The sequence below is a fragment of the Carassius gibelio genome, chromosome B4 (assembly GCF_023724105.1).
Source record: "Carassius gibelio isolate Cgi1373 ecotype wild population from Czech Republic chromosome B4, carGib1.2-hapl.c, whole genome shotgun sequence".
Lineage (NCBI taxonomy): Eukaryota > Metazoa > Chordata > Actinopteri > Cypriniformes > Cyprinidae > Carassius > Carassius gibelio.
Window position 1 is genome coordinate 5104072 of NC_068399.1, and position 17174 is coordinate 5121245.

Genomic DNA, 17174 nt, shown 5'->3' on the forward strand with positions numbered 1-17174 from the left:
ATAAACAGAGGTGTGACGTGTATTCTTTTTGGCTCATTAAAAATTAATCTTGCTGCCGCGTTCTGAATTAATTGTAAAGGTTTGATAGAAGGTCTGGAAGACCTCCCAAGAGAGCATTGCAATAGTCCAGCCTGGACAGAACAAGAGCTTGAACAAGGAGTTGTGCAGCATGTTCTGAAAGAAAGGGCTTGATCTTCTTGATGTTGAATAAAGCAAATCTGCAGGATCGGACAGTTTTAGCAATGTGGTCTGAGAAAGTCAGCTGATTGTCACAGGTCAGGAGGTCCAAGCTGGACTGCGCCCACCCCTAAACCAGGACCACCTCGAGGAGCGTATCAGAGGGAAGAGTCGGAGACAGAGAATAAATTTAACAAGTTTTATTTTGAAGTAAAAGCAAATTGGGAATCCTAACCTAAAATCTTCTTTGTTACCCTCAGGGCTTGAAGGTAAACAATGCAGCGACCGGGGACTCTCCCGCCCTCTTCCTCTGTGCGGGCCCCGCAATAGATGGATAGATGGGTGGTCAAGTAGGTATTTCACAGGTGGGAATACGATCGGCAAGCCAGCAGTCTGGTAAGTCTCCTCTGGTAATTAAATACTTCCAAACTTCCTTCCCTTTTTCACAGATGCAGAATTTGGGACAGATGGATATCGGTCAGGTCCGTACACGGCAGATACACAGCCTTGAGGTGGGGATGTGTTTGGCAAGTGAGGGGTCCGGTAAGTCTCCTCCAGTAAGTATGTAATTCCAGCCTTCCTTCCTTCTTCCACAGGTACAGAATTTGAGGTGAATGATATCAGTCGTGTACGTATACGGCAGGTGCACGGTCTTACAGTAAGGTGGCTTCTCTTGACACCGTCAGAGTGGAATTTCCAGACAAAGCGTGCCCATCTCACGTTCGTGACAAAGGACAGTCACCTCTCTCAGCACAGGTGGGCCACAAGGATGCAACAAACTCTAAGTCAACAGGCTGTGCAGGGTTTCTACTGAAACAGACAGAATGGATGCTTCAGACAAAGTATACAGTTCACATGCGTTGGAAGGAACGAACACTTCTCACCATACAGTTGAATGGCAGGGATACAGCAGACTCGAAGTCAACAGGCTGAATGGGGCTTCTTCTGAGACAGACAGAATGGATGTTTCAGGCAAGTATACAGTTCACATGCATTGGAAGGAACAAACACTTCTCACCATACAGTTGAATGGCAGGGATACAGCAGACTCGAAGTCAACAGGTTGCACAGAGCTTTTCTGAGGCAGATAGTAAATATTTCAACAGGGCATCTCTTCTCCTATTAGCACAACAGAGGGGTTAATTCACATCCCAGATGATAATTCCTCAACATCCAGACAGTTGGAACAAATCAGTGTCGCAGGACTCTTACTATTGACAGTCAGCCCTCATGACACATAGAGAGTGCATGGCAAAAAGGAATGTAGCTTACACACACACGACAATTCCACTTCAAACATATATTGTGGGGGAAAACATCAATTTTAGCCACTGCAAACTCACTTCACGAAGTGCAATTTAAAGCCAGCACTCACATTCGGGTTTCTGTCCGAGGGGAAGGGGGAGGGCGCAATCCTCACTGCCACTGAGGATGTTCTGAGATGTTTTTCTTCACAGTCACAGGCAGAGTTCACATCACCATTTATAGAGGAGGGAGAGGTAAGAGATCGGTAATGAATCAATACAATCCACTCAGTGATATTTATGATCGTGATCCAAACACTCCAAACCACATCCAATTCAGTGTCAAACGTGTGCAATTACAAGACTCAGTTCTCAGTTACTCAGCTCCTCTCCAATGCAAACAGGGTAATTCACTCTCCTTCTGTTGTCCTCAAATCCCTCCTCAAGAAACACTGTCCTCTTCATTCACCCGTCCTCCAGTAACTATTACCACCCAATAAAACGACTTTTCACAAGGGAGAAAAACCACACACACCACCTCTCTCTCTTGCTTTTTATCCTCTCAACTGAGGACTCACGCAAACTCTGAGTAAATCCCCCACACCTGTTGCCAATCCGTCATTTGGGGTTGTCACAGCAACAAACGCACACACAGGCCTGGGAACAGGCCTGGGAACAGGATCATCAATCATAACTCCAAGGCTTCTAGCTGTTTTTGAAGGAGTTATGGTTGATGTGGCTAACTGGATGGTGAAATTGTGATGGAACGATGGGTTTGCTGGAATCACAAGCAGTTCTGTCTTGGCAAGGTTGAGTTGAAGGTGACGGTCCATCATCCAGGAAGAAATGTCTGTTAGACAAGCTGAGAAGTGAATAGCTACCGTCGGATCATCAGGATGGAATGAGAGGTAGAGTTGAGTGTCATCAGCATAGCAGTGGTATGAAAAGCCATGTTTCTGAATGACAGAACCTAATGATGCCATGTAGACAGTGAAGAGAAGTGGTCCAAGAACTGAGCCCTGAGGCACCCCAGTAGTTAGATGTTGAGACTTGGACACCTCACCTCTCCAAGATACTTTGAAGGACCTATCTGATAGGTAAGACTCAAACCATTGAAGTGTTGTTCCTGAGATGCCTTTCGCCAGTAGCGTTGATAGGAGGATCTGGTGGTTAACCGTGTCAAAAGCAGCGGACAGACCAAGCAAGATAAGTACTGAAGATTTGGATTCTGCTCTTGCCAGTCTTAGAGCTTCGATAACTGAGAGCAACGCCGTCTCAGTAGAATGTCCACTTCTGAAGCCAGATTGGTTGCTGTCAAGGAGATTGTTGTGTGTGAGAAATGTAGAGACTTGTATGAACACAGCTCGTTCAAGTGTTTTTGCAATAAAAGGAAGAAGGGAAACTCGTCTGTAGTTCTCTAAAAGAGATGTGTTGAGGTTGGGTTTCTTAAGTAGTGGAGTTATACGTAAAAAATATATAAAATTTTGATAATTACTTATGAATACAATACAATACAAATACAATACAATACAAAGAAAGGATTTTTAGAAATCTTGGCCATCTGAAAAGTATGAACATGAAAAGTAATTTCTTTATAAAAAAAATAAAAAAAACACAAGAAGTTTTGCTAACTTGGCAAAATAATTTGTTTATTTTCATAAATACATTAATAGATGAAGAGGACATCATAAAAACAACAGGAACAACAAAAAAACGTTAAGAAATGTAAAGAATAATTTCAGAAATATAAAAATATTTTATCTACTGCAATTGAAAAATTGTAAATTGATGTAAAAGGGCATTTCTTTAATTTTAATCAGTAATTTAAATTAGAATAGCAAGATATAGGGTTCTGTAGCTGCACTGGGTAGTACATTAAAGTAAGCTCAAATGATATAGGGAATTTTAATAATTAATCAGGAAAATGATCAATATATATCTCATATGACCGGTTACATTTAAATTATTGAAGATGAAAAATAGATCAATTGTATATATCAATAACTTATTACAAGGCACTGAAATTTACTCATTAATATGTCAATATTCCATTCTTCACATCAATTATCTTTTACTGGGAATTAATGCAAATCGAACAGTGGTTTGTCCAGCTAACAGCCATAAGATTAACTTTAACAATAAAGTTATCACTTCTTATAATTTCAGGAAAAATTGTTTCTGGCCATGAAACTATTCTCCTGTCCTTATAAAATGTAGGTTACTGAAAATTAACAAATAAGCTTTGTAGCTTAGATCAAACATTTCATTGACTTTGTGATGTGAGCATTTTAGACCGAAGCAATCATGTGTATATATATTAGATCTTAATAATTGAACTAATAATACATCAAACTACGATTCACAAAGAGTAAATATGTGTATAACAATACAAACAGTAAAAACAAAAACAAACATAACGGATTACAGATGAGAGAGAGAGGATGAGCGAGAGAGAATGAGAGAGAAATAGTTGAGATCGCAGAATGATCTTCCAGTATGGCAAAACCACAGACAGTAAACATCAAGGAATCAGATCACCTTGAAAACGGAATAGACAACCTTTAAGCAGCAAGAAAGAGTGGGCGTGTTCTCTCATGTCTTCAGTTTCAAAGTTTCACAGACTGAAATGATTACCAAAGAATTGATTCAGAGTTCATCTCCCTCGTGGGGAGAGGCAAATGTGAGAATACAACTTAGTAAAGGAGAGAAAAGAAAAACGGAGATGAAAGCTCCCTAAGGAGCCATGAGAACAGGCTGTTCTCTCAGATGCAGTGCTGAGACCAAGTACCCAACGAAGTGCATAGATGAAAAAGCAACGAGAACTTCCTGGGTCAGTTCTCTTATGGAGCGACTGGTTCACACCTCTGTTTGCCCGAACAACCAATGAACGTCCGCGATCCGAAGCGGGAAAAAGTTCCAGTTGGGTCATAAAGTTTTATGACCTGGTCAGAGGTAGTGTTACAAACCACTTTTTGCACTCACTGAATTTAGCTGAGCTGCATGACAGACATGCCCAAAATAACATGTATCCATTCAAAGAAAATGGTATTAAATGGAGAAAAACTCATTTCAAGAGACTTATGATTGTAGTTGTATGTATACAAATGTTTGGTCATTTATCATATCATTTCAGAATTTCATATAATATTGTATTATGTTCATACTGAATGAGTGATTCTGATGAGGACACTGTAATTTGTACTTTGGCAAGGCAAGGCAAAATTATTTATATAGCACATTTCATACACAATGGTAATTCAAAGTGCTTTACTTAAAAGAAAGCAAAATAATAATGAAGAAAAATAATAACAAGAATAAAACAAGCAATTTTAAAACTTTTAAAATTATAAAAAAAAATTAAATTACTTATTTAAAATGAATTTAAATTTTTTTTTTATATATATATTTCTAAATATTTCTTTTTTTATTTAAATAAAATAAAACAATAATAATAAAAAACAGAGAAAATATAGTGCAATCAGTTCGGACATTGCACAGTGCTCATTCAATAAATGCACAGCTAAAAAGATGAGGTTTGAGTCTAGATTTAAATGTGACTAGTGTTTCAGCACAACTGATCTCTTCTGGAAGCTGATTCCAACTGAGGGGCGGCATAGTAACTAAAGGCGAACTCACCTTGTTTTGTGTGAACCCTTGGTATTTCTAACTGACTCAATCCTAATGATCTGAGTGGTCTGTTAGGCTTATATTCAGTGAGCATATCTGAAATATATTTCAGTCCTAGGTCATTTAATGACTTATATGAGTAAAAATACTTTGAAATCAATCCTAAATATAACTGGAAGCCAGTGTAAGTACCTGAGGACTGGTGTGATATGCTCAGATTTTCTGGTTCTAATCAGAACCCTGGCAGCAGCGTTCTGGATGAGGTGCAGCTGTCTAATGGTCTTTATGGGAAGGCCGGTGAGGAGCCCATTACAATAGTCCACCCTGGTGGTGATAAAGGCATGAACAAGTTTCTGCAAGTCTTGACTGGAAACAAAACATCTAATTCTTGCAATGATTTTTAAATGATAGTATGCTGATTATTTAATTACTGCTTTGACATGACTACTGAAACTAAGGTCTGTCTCTAGTATCACACCAAGATTCCTGACTTGATTTTTAGTTGTTTGACCCCTAGAGTCAAGGTATGCATTCACCTTGAACACTTTATCTTTGTTTCAAAGTGCAATGACAGTTTTTTCCTTGTTTAACTGAAGAAAGTTGTGGCACATCAAACTATTAATTTTAATTTTAAGACGTTAATAAAACACAATCTAACAGGTAGAAAACTTCTTGTTAGCTTCCGATATTACCTGTATCCCTTCTAGTCATTTAGTGCTTGGTTCAACCAACAAGGATTTCCTATACTGTGTCTCACCCTGGTGGACAGGAGCAATCAGGATGCCTCTATTACACATCTCTTCAAAGATGTATAGAATAAGTTAAAGCCTTAAAGCATAGAGTGTAGAAAATAATATCCAGCACAAAACTGACAGGACAGACTAAAAGGAAAGTGCAAAATCTGTTACTGTGAGAGGCATTTATTACACAGAACAGTTACAGTTTTTCTCAAACGATTTGGTACATTTCTCCAAACTCAAAGCCAACCAAATCTTTAATATATCATTAAAAACATTTGTAACTTTTTAATTGTTCTTCACAAAGATCACACACATTTTTGTACCATTTTCAAAATACAACAGACAAAACTCTGAAAAACACAAAGCCAGTTTCCTAAGACAGCTGTGTGAAAAATTATGTAATTACAACAACTACAAAAGGGGAAGAGAAGAAGAACAAAGAAGACAAATGAGGAGATACAGTAAGACAAAAAAAAGAAGTATAAGCAGTGGAAACCGAAGAGGTTTATGAGTGAGAGGTGGTGGCCAGGGTAGAGGGAGAATAGGAAGAGGAGATAGAGAAAGAGGAGATAGAGAAAGAAGAGCTGAAGACGTAGGAGGAAGAGCGAGAAGATCTGAGGATGTAGGAAGAGGAGAAGAGACTGAAGGGATGGATAAATTGGAGGGCAGTGGTATAGTGGAAAGAGAAAATATAAGAAGAGGTGGACAGGGAGGAAGAGGGGGCAAAAAGGAAGAGGAGGCCAAGGTGTAAGAGGAGGGAGGAGAGGTAGAATGAGGGTAGGGTACACGCGTGTTTCAAATTAAATCAGAGCCAAACTTATTGACATTGTCATAAATCATGTTCTCTCACTGAGAAAAGCTGGCCAGATATAAACAGATCCATTGTTGACATGGTCATCCAGAACAACATCCTCCGCCTCAAAGAAATTCAGCAAAGAATAACACCGGAAAATCAACTGTTCCACAATATCCACCAATGCATTGTCTCCACAATTGACCGTGTTCTAAGAAGAAATGCTATCTGAATGAAGCAAGTATACAAAGTGCCCTCTGAGAGGACCTCCATTTGACCTCCTGTAGTTTGTCTTCGTGCCTCTAGAGGTCCCCTTTTTTCCTTGTCTTAATTCTTCTTCGTCTACTCTTGTTAGCATTATCCAGGTTACCTGTGCCTTATTTCTCTTAGAGTATTTTAGCGGAGTCTTTCCCTATGTTTAACACTTGGTTTTTGAGTCCAGGCTGCGTGCTACCTGCTTTGTGTTTCCAAGTCCTTCCAAGTCTTTCCAAGCTACCTCAAGTAAGGTGTTCTTAGTTATTTGATTGTTCACATACTCTAGTTTTGTTTTCCCTCGTGGAGTTTTTATTTACCCTTGTGGTTTTTGTTTCCCAATTATCTCTCATGTTAATAAATTCCTCTGTCTGAGAAGAACTTTTGGTGGATTTTTGCCTTGTAAAGACCTTTTTTTAAATAAACCAACATTGCCTGGAGTACTGCTTTGAGTATTTCATTGGGTCCAACAACTCAGCCTCTGTGGCCTAGTGGCAGATCTCTCAACCACCAGAGACCTGAGTTCTAGCCCGGATCGTGACAGAAAAACCAAGTCACTCATGGACCCAGAAACACTCAGAAAGGACCTATTCGCAGTGCTCAACATGAGGCATCTTTTAAGCGGCATGAAGCCATTCTCAGCCGACAAGAAGAGCTAATAGCCAAACATTCTCAACTCCTGCTTTCAGGGAGGGTTGTCTAAGCCCCTTCAAGATGAGTAAGCCACTCGAGAACCGGCTGAAGATTTTGAATCCCTCATAGCAATGGCCATCCGCCTAGACAATCACCTGAGAGAGCGGAGGATAGCTCGTCGCAAGGAGTCTCAGTCCCAAGTTCCTCTGAGGAAGTCTGGTTCTCCAGTTTGTATTCCTTCATCCAAAACTTCCCCAGCTCCTGAACAGCTCCACGATTACCCAGAAGAAATGCAATTGGGCCGTTCCAGGCTTTCTCCAAACAGCAACAGGAGGGCTGTGACAGGAAAATTAGAACTCCTCCTGTTAACCCCATCCTAGCAGTTCCAGTCACGTTGTCCTGGAGGGCCACCAGCATCAGGTCCAGGCTATGATTGATTCTGGGGTCGCAGGCGACTTTCTAGATCTAACCTTGGCTAAGAAACTTAATATGACTACCCAACTTCTTCCTCACCCCCAGGCAGTTACTGCATTGGATGGCAGACCTCTGGAACCGTATATCCCATATCGACTGGCCCACTGGCACTATCCTAAGGTGGGGTTCTACTTGCAAACTCTCCTGCCTACTTCAGAGTTCCCCAGCCCCTTGTTCTGAGTTTCACGAGTCTGTCGACCGGTCTTGAGTCCCCAGAGTTTATCATAAGTTTAAGGCAGTGTTCAGCAAGTCCCGGGCTACCTCCTTACCACCTCACAGCACTTACGACTGGCTACTGAATTACTCCCTGGCTCCTGCCCTCCCAGGGGTCAGATCTTCTCCTTGTCTTGCCTAGAGCACTCAGCTATGGATCTCTACATTAAGGAGTCCTTGGCAGCCGGTGTCATCCTTGCCTCAAACTCCCCAGCTGGGGCAGAATTCTTCTTTGTTCAGAAGAAAGACGGGGGTCTTAGGCCTTGTATTGATTACTGGGGCCTCAACAAGATCACGGTTCGGAATCTATACCCCCTACCTCTCATGGATACAGTCTTTGAACTGCTTCAAGGAGCCTCTGTTTTCACTAAACTGGATCTCCGCAATGCTTACCATCTTGTGCAGATCCGGCAGGGAGACTAATGGAAGACTGCCTTCAACACCCCCACAGGCTACTATGAGTATCTCGTAATGCCATTCGGACTTACCAGTGCCCCCGCAATATTCCAAGCACTAATCAATGATGTCCTCCGGGACCTTCTTAATCAATTCGTCTTTGTATACCTTGACGAGATTCTCATTTTCTCAAAGTCACTGGAGGAGCATGAGGGGCATGTTAGCAGGGTTTTCCAGAAACTCCTTGACAATCACCTCTATGTAAAGCTAGAGAAGTGTGAATTTCATGTTACCCAGGCTCAGTTTCTTGGAATCATTGTCACTCCTGGCCACCTGGGAATGGACCCTAAGAAGGTAGAGACAATCCACAACTGGCCCATACCTACTACGGTCAAGGAGGTTCAATGTTTTATTGGCTTTGCAAACTTCTATAGAAAGTTCATTAAGAATTTCAGCTCAGCTCATTGAGATCTCAAGCGCTGCTTAACTTCCGCTCCCATTCTTCTGACCGAGACAGACCTTTTTTGGTGGAGGTGGATGCCTCAGAGGTGGGGGTAGGGGGCATCCTTTCGCAGAAAGGTGAAGATGGAAAATTACACCCTTGCGCCTTCATGTCTTGTCACCTGTTGGATGCCGAGTGCAACTACCACGTGGGGGGTAGTGAGTTGCTCACAGTAAAACTGGCCTTGGAGGAGTGGCACCACTAGCTCGAGGGGGCCCAGCACCCTTTCTAGGTTCTCTCGGACCCCAAAAACCTGGAGTATCTCCAGCAGGTTAAGTGGTTGAATCTTCGGCAAGCTAGATGGTCACTGTTTTTTAATCGATTCCAGTTTCTTCTATCTTACACTCCCGGCACCAAGAACGTTAAAAGCCAGATGCCCTGTCTCGAGCCTACTCTCCTGAGACACAAGAGAAGCCCTTGACACCAATAATTTTAGTGGGAACTGAAAAGAGTGGTGCGAGAGACCCTTGCCCATGAGCCTGATCCAGGTGGTGGTCTCCCTGGATGTCTGTTCTTTCATCAAGCTGCCCGATCCCAGGTCTTGCAGTGGGCTCATGACTCTCCCTTGACTTGCCATCCAGGAAGTGCCCGCACCCTTGACTTTCTCCAGTGGCGGTTTTGGTGGCCGTCCATCAAGAAGGACGATAAGGTCTATGTGAAGGCCTGCCCTGTATGCAACCAAGGAAAGTCTGCACATCAGCGACCTCAGGGACTGCTCCGTCCCTTACCTAATCCCCGCAGGCCATGGTCACATCTCTCTCTGGACTTTGTTACCGACCTCAGGGACTGCTCCGTCCATTACCTATTCTTAGCAGGCCACGGTCACATCTCTCTCTGGACTTTGTTACCGGGCTTCCACCATCCAAGGGCAATACAGTCATCCTGGTGGTTGTAGATCGGTTCTCCAAAGCTGCCCGGTTCATTCCCCTGCCCAAGCTGCCTTCGGCCAATAAGACTGCAGAGTTCCTCATGAACCATGTCTTCCATATATTTGGTATTCCCCTGGACATTGTCTCTGACTGAGGTCCCCAGTTCTCGTCCTGGTTCTGGGGAGCCTTCTGCAGGCTTATTGGGGCCATGGCCAGCCTATCATCTGGGTTCCATCCAGAGTCTAATGGCCAGACAGAACATATCAATCAGGATCTGGAGACTAGCAATCTTACGTCTGGGGCCACCTATATTATTTGGGCTGAAAATGCCCACAACACCCTCCAGTCCTCAGCCCCTGGACTATCCCCCTTTGAATGCCAGTTTGGATATACCCCTCCATTATTCCCAGAGGAAGAGGCACAATTTGGTATTCCCTGGGCCCAACGCTTTGTCCAACGCTGTCGGCTTACGTTGAGGAAGGCCAGACGTACCCTCCTTCGGACTTCCCAGAGATACCAAATTCAGGCTAATCGTCGCCGCCGGACAGCCCCCAGTTTTCGAGCCGGTCAAAGAGTTTGGCTATCTACAAAGCACCTGCCCCTCCGGGTCAAATCCAAGAAACTCTACCAGAAATATATCGGCCCTTTTCGCATAGCAAGGAAAGTTAACCCTGTTTCTTATCGTTTATTTCTCCCTCGTTCCCTTCATATAAACCCCACGGTTCATGTCTCATTACTTAAACCTGTCTTGTCTTCACCGTTTGCCCCCCCACACAGGCCTCCTCCACCTCCCAGGATCATCAATGGCCAGTCAGCCTACACAGTACGCCGGATACTGGACTCCCGGATGGTCCAGAACTCACTACAATATTTGGTGGACTGGGAGGGCTACGGGCCAGAGGAGCATTCCTGGGTTCCAGCCAAAGACATCCTGGACCCAAGTTTGATCAGGGAGTTTCGCACCCAGAGGCCAGGGTGTTTTCTCTCAGAGTATTTTAGCTGAGTCTTCCCTATGTTTAACACTTGTTTTTTGATTCCAGGCTGTGTGCTACTTGCTTTGTATTTCCAAGTCCTTCCAAGTCTTTCCAAGCTACCTCAAGTAAGGTGTTTTTAGTTATTTGATTGTTCACATGCTCTAGTTTTGTTTTCTCCCCTCCTGGAGTTTTTATTTACCCTTGTGGTTTTTGTTTCCCAGTTATCTCTCATGTTATATATTCCTCTGTCTGAGAAGAACTTTTGTTGGATTTTTGGCTTGCAAAGACCTTTTTTTAAATAAACCAGCATTGCCTGGAGTAGTGCTTCTTCTGTGGCAGATCTCTCAACCACCACACCAGAGACCCGAGTTCTAGCCATCTAAATAGCTGATATTCAATAAAATTTTATTTGATAGCACTGAAAAATATTGCCCACTTGTCTGCGCATTTCTTAAAATAAAATAAAATAAAAATATTGGATACAGTGAAATGTATACAGTTCACAATTACAATAAAAGTGGATGGGGCCAATCCATAAATGTCCAAACACTCACTTTTTTAGTAGTATAACCAAAAGATGTAAACAACATGTGTTAACACCTTTGCATACAAAAAATAACAACCTTTTCTGTGTGAAGTCATATCTCATTTTATAACTTTGTTTCCATAACAATGCCAAAATTCCCTTTATGGCTCAAGTTAGAAGTTTTAACAGAATAATTAATGTAGGTGCTTTTACAAAGTGATGAGCGTCAGATTTCTGAAATATCTAAAGCTCCAAAAATCTTAAGATCCCTCGTAAAAAATGTCCCATTTACTTTAACCATAAGTGCCTCAACTGTAATATTGATTTATTTTTTCTTTCCCAAAGGAAAACATGGAACAATTTTGTGGCAATAGTGTCCTGAAGTCATGACGTCACTTTGTAGGCCAAAACACGGAAGTGAGTTAGCATTTTAGCACTTCCAGTTCCCTCGCCCTAAAGGTTATGTTTTTTTTTTTGGGGTTTTTGCTAAATCGCCAGAAATAAAGTCTGTGGTTAACAAAGCCTCTAAATATTTTTGATCTATGACATAAAACACACCAGTTATAACCTGCTTGTGATTTTTTAAAAACATTATTGTGTCTTAAAAACAGTGGTTGCTAACAAGTTGCTAAAAGGGAATACATCCTTTGGCGGGGACTTTAGACATCATAGACGTCTGATAGTTATCTTAAATACATAGAACACTATTATAACTCATCTATCTCTCCCTAGTTTAGTTACCGAGACTCGATAAACCTTGTCCCTCATGCTGGCCCTTACAATACCGTTAAGTAAACCAGCATATAAGCTGCACTGTTCTACATGACCAGATTTATAATGGTTCTCTTCTCGAGCTATGGTTTTTCTGTCATCTAAGAAAAAGGACATAAGATTGGAAATTGATACTGCCATAGCTAACGTGGTTCTGAGATGGTCAAAGCACGTTTTTTTTCTGGCGAATTAGCAAATGGTATGCAAACATACAATCAAACATTACAGAGTGGAAGATAGTCTTTAAAGTTTATTTTGGGCACAATGACCAGGCATAATAATCTTAATCACAAAGAAAATAATATTAAAGTTTCTATTTAAACTAACAAAATAATTAACGAATAAATAAAACATGAACAAAATAAAAAAAAATCTCAGAGAGGCATGCATAAACAAAATTAGTTTCTAACATTTTTGGAAAAAATTTATGGGCAATATTTCTCATGAAAAAGTGGATAAGTGTTCATACACAGCGCAGATCATAATGAGCGAGCGTTTTTTTTAATTAAAGTTTGAGAAAGCTTGATGATGACGTTGATCCGCGACCATGGTGTGCTGTGTCTAGTCCATTTATAGCCTACCGTTAGCATTTTATACCTGATGGCTTTATTTAGACTTTACAATGTATACATTTTGGATTAACTTGTAAAGATGTTGAACACAGATCTTATTTTTTGGGATTTTCCAAAAGTCTATGGGGAAAATGCATAGGCTTTTCGATCGAGGAAACCCATGCGCCAATAACTTCCGGGTTGTCCTACAAAGTGACATCATATCTTCGGCACTCTATTGGCATTTTGCAAATGCTGTTGATTATTAGAATTCAGAGTTTGTAAGAGGTTAAACAATCAGTCAGTCAGAGCCATTTTCACATTTATTGCAGACTTGTGGTCAGAAAAACGTCTCCACCCCCCCTTTAAAGTATATTTATACAGTGTTTTGTCAGTGAGAGCTCACTGATCATCTTCATGATGACCTTCATCTGTCTGCTCCTGCTGGCCTCTCTGCTGCCACACCTGACCTTCACTGGTAAGACAGATTGACTAAATTGCATATTGATCAATCAGGTGACTAAGATAGCTGACAGCGCTATCTCTTTCAGCTCATGTGAGTGAATGGCAGTGTAGCAAAACCCCACTCCAGACCTTATATGGTTTCTATTCAGGCTTATGGGGAACACCTCTGCGGTGGATTCCTCATCTCTGATGAGTTTGTCTTGACTGCTGCACGTTGCTGGAAAGGGTAAGAGTTATATGGTAGCACTGCAGTCATTTTTTCTTTCTTTTTTTATTGGTATTTTAACAAGACCATACATAATGTATTCATTGAAAAATACGAAATTATAAATCGTCTCAATATAAACCCACTTAAAACCCTCCCACCAAACAGCCATTTAAATATAAAGCCAAGAGAGAGAAAAAATAATAATAATAAAAATTAATAAAAATAAATAAAATAGAAAAGGAACTAAACTAATTATTGCATAAACAAAGCTAAACAAATATATATATTAAAAAAAGAAAAATTTTCTCTCAAAAATCAATCTTCACTCCTTCCAATAGAAGTCAACTAATGTGTATTAGCACTGGTATCAGGAGAACAGAGTAAGCCTTCGATATGATCTAAAAAAGGTTTCCAGGTCTTATGAAAAGATTTGAGAGATCCTGAAAGCGAGAATCTTAACTTTTCAAGCTTTATACAGCAAAAGATTTCTCGGATCCACATATCATGTGATGGGGGAAAGACATGTTTCCATGAGGAGAATAGCTCGTCTAGCTAAAACGGTAGTAAAGGCAATGACCTGGCAGACTGAAACAGTCAAATTAGGTCTCGAGGAAATGCCAAAAAGAACTGTCAAGGGGTTAGGGTCTAAGTCTATGTTAAGAGCATGGTTAAGTGTATCAAATACATTGGACCAAAAGTCTTTCAGCTGGCGGCAACTCCAGAACATATGGAGATTTGCAGGAGATTGCCTGCAGCGGTGACAGGCATCGCTCCTTTCTGGAAAATATTTTGCTAATTTGGCATTTGTTAAATGAGCTCGGTAGAGCACTTTACACTGCAATAGGCTATGTCTGGCACATATGGAAGAGGTATGAACCAGATTCAAAATGTCATCCCATTGCTCATCGGTAATAGAAATACCTAGGTCATGATCCCAAGATTCTCTAAAAGAAACAGTGGGGTCTACATTAAGTGCATTTATCAAATTGTAAATAACTGAAATTAGATGCTTCTGGCCTGCACTCAATGTGTAAAAATGATCAAGATGGCATTCAGGAGGAGGGTTGGTAAAGTGGGGAAACAATTTCTTAACAAAGTCTGTAACCTGAAAGAAACAAAACAAGTGACTACTGGGCAGACTGTACTTAGTGGATAAAGATGTCAATAAATCAATATTTTCAGTACTCTTTAAACAGATTTGGGATTCGGACGGTTGTAGTTGGTGCTCATGACTTAAGCAACAGTATGACTCTGAAGCCAATCGAAGTGAAGAAATACATCCCACATCCAAAGTACAACATTTATCCTATTCAGAATGACATCATGCTTTTAAAGGTAACAACCTGTTTTTGTTAAAAATAATATCTGATCAGGAACAATAGCATAGACTTAACTCACACTATGAGAATTTTTTATTATTATTTTATTTATTGTATTATTTATTTACAACATACTCAAAGATTTAATTAAGATTTACTTCTTGAGTCTATTTCCTACAATATATTAGTTTATAGAAACAAAAAATGGGCCATATATTTATATATTTGTTAGAAAGTTTTTGTTATAGTCAGGAGAACAAATCAATAATGTGGAGAAAATACAAGCAGTATAATCAATTGTGGTTCAGTTTTTATAAAAGACTAATAAATCTCTGTATTAATATTGTTTGTTTTTGAATTGCAGCTACAGAAAAAGGTCAATATAGACAACAAATGTTAAATGGATATCATTACCAAAGGATGGAGAAATTGTTCACGAAAACACTCTTTGTAGTGTTGCGGGCTGGGGGCACCTGTGGACTAATGGTAAACCAAGTAGTCGTCTAAAGGTGGGCGTACACGGTGCGAATTCGGATGGTCGGAAGATCGTATGTCCACGTACACGGCACAGTTGAGTTTATCTGAAAATCGTACGGACGAGATTATATACGACATGATTTTACAACCCGCGAATTCCAGAAGAAATCGCACGAAGTTGATAGACGCGTTCGACTTGAAGCAGCGATGCACAGAAGGATCACTGTATGACATTAAAGTACCGCGAGAGCGATAAGCGAGCATACATATCCAATGCATTCGAATCGCTCTCGCGGTACTTTGATGTCATACAGGTGATCATTCTGTGCGTTCAGCGCTGCTTCAAGTCAAACGAGCCTAATATAACTGCTCTCCCTCTCTCATAAATGCATATCAAATATTGATACGAGCCGTGACTGTTTCCTACACGTACATGTTATTTGTACATGTACATGGAAACCGGGACGTTTGGTCACCCTGTGTGTGTGTGTTTTGGTTTATAAATATCTGAAATAGGTATTACAATGTAAACATGGTTTGTGAGCACAATTCCTGTGCCCTCGTAAACCAAATGGATTTAAAAAATACTATATGGTATTTAATAGAAATTTTAAACATGCATTTTCCGTGATGGATAGAGGTAGTGTATGGGGATATACATTATAGAATACCGTTACGTCTATGGAGAGCCCCTGTAAACTACATTGGCGTGTGTGTGAGTGTAAGAGAGAGAGAGAGAGAGAGAGAGAGAACTAAAAAGCATGGTACTCGTTGCTAGAAACATCATACAGCACTCACTGTTCCTGTCAGAGTGCAGCGAGTTTATCCTCCAGGTCAATAATCCTCATTCGCTGTCGTCTTTGTCTTTCTTCTTCTGTGGTTTTCCTAGTTTGTGATTGGTCAACTTCAGATAAATCAACAAATCGGCTTGTTCAACCGCACCAATGTCACGAATTCAAACCGATAGCTCACAAACTTTTTAGACATGTTTAAAAATTATCTGGAGGTCGGGAAGTGCTCGTAAACCACTCTGCTTGGCTCGTAATTCATCGCAAATTATACGAGCCACGACCATACGAGAATACGCGATTTCCACACGATTGAAAAAAATCGCCTGCGAACTCGTACGACAGCAAAAATCGCACCGTGTATGCCCGCCTTAATAGAGGCAGACGTGTATGTAATGAATAACACAGAATGTTACAATAGATGGGGAGAGATTTACTTCTCGCTCTCACAGATGATGTGTACATGGCGATGGTGGATTCTGCAATGTACGTAGAAAAGATGATCATAGACTTTAATTAATGAACTGGTTTTAACTGATATATGGCCCTTAAGTAACGTGTTGATCTGTGTTTCTTAACAGGGAGATTCTGGGGGTCCTTTGGTTTGTGGAGACACTGCAGTTGGTGTCATATCATTTCGTTACAAAGCTCTCTGCAATTCACCTGAGAAACCTAATGTGTATACTAAGATTTCAGCATATCTTCCATGGATCCACCAAATCATTAAAAACGTTTAGTGACTTTGTGAAGAATAAAAAAGGAAGAAATCCTTAAACTTCCTTCCTTAAACTTTCTTTCAATAAAAGTATCCCATGGCAAGCATCAAACAGTTGAAGTGTCATTGTTGAGACCATACAATTTTATATAAAGGGCACAATGTTGCCATCTTGGTGATGTTCTTTAATATACATACACATATGGCTTATATCTACTTGAATAAAGGGGGAAAATCCTGGTGGTCAAGAGAGATTTAATAGGTCAAACAATCATATGATCTTTTACATCATATGTTAAAGTGTTTGTAGAAACTTACCAAACTACAAAAATAGTTTAAAAATGGAAGCCTGGTAAATTAAGGACAATTACTGAGGTTTTGAAGTTCAATTACTGACTTCTGAATTTTAAACAAAAACTGTAAATTAATTTTTTATCTCAATTTATAGCAAAAAGCCGGT

The 17174-nt window shown here is 40.5% G+C and overlaps 1 long non-coding RNA gene and 1 pseudogene across 1 annotated transcript; one reads left to right on the plus strand and one right to left on the minus strand.

The window, feature by feature from the left end:
• Positions 1-362: 362 nt before the first annotated feature.
• On the minus strand, positions 363-1911 carry LOC127956114 (uncharacterized). The gene is made up of 2 exons (XR_008153480.1): positions 1553-1911; positions 363-1296 (listed from the first exon to the last, which is right to left on the minus strand). It is a non-coding gene; the product is annotated as an uncharacterized LOC127956114 (long non-coding RNA).
• Positions 1912-13162: 11251 nt separating this feature from the next.
• Positions 13163-16736, plus strand: LOC127956328 (granzyme-like protein 1; annotated as a pseudogene).
• The last annotated feature ends 438 nt before the right edge of the window (positions 16737-17174 follow it).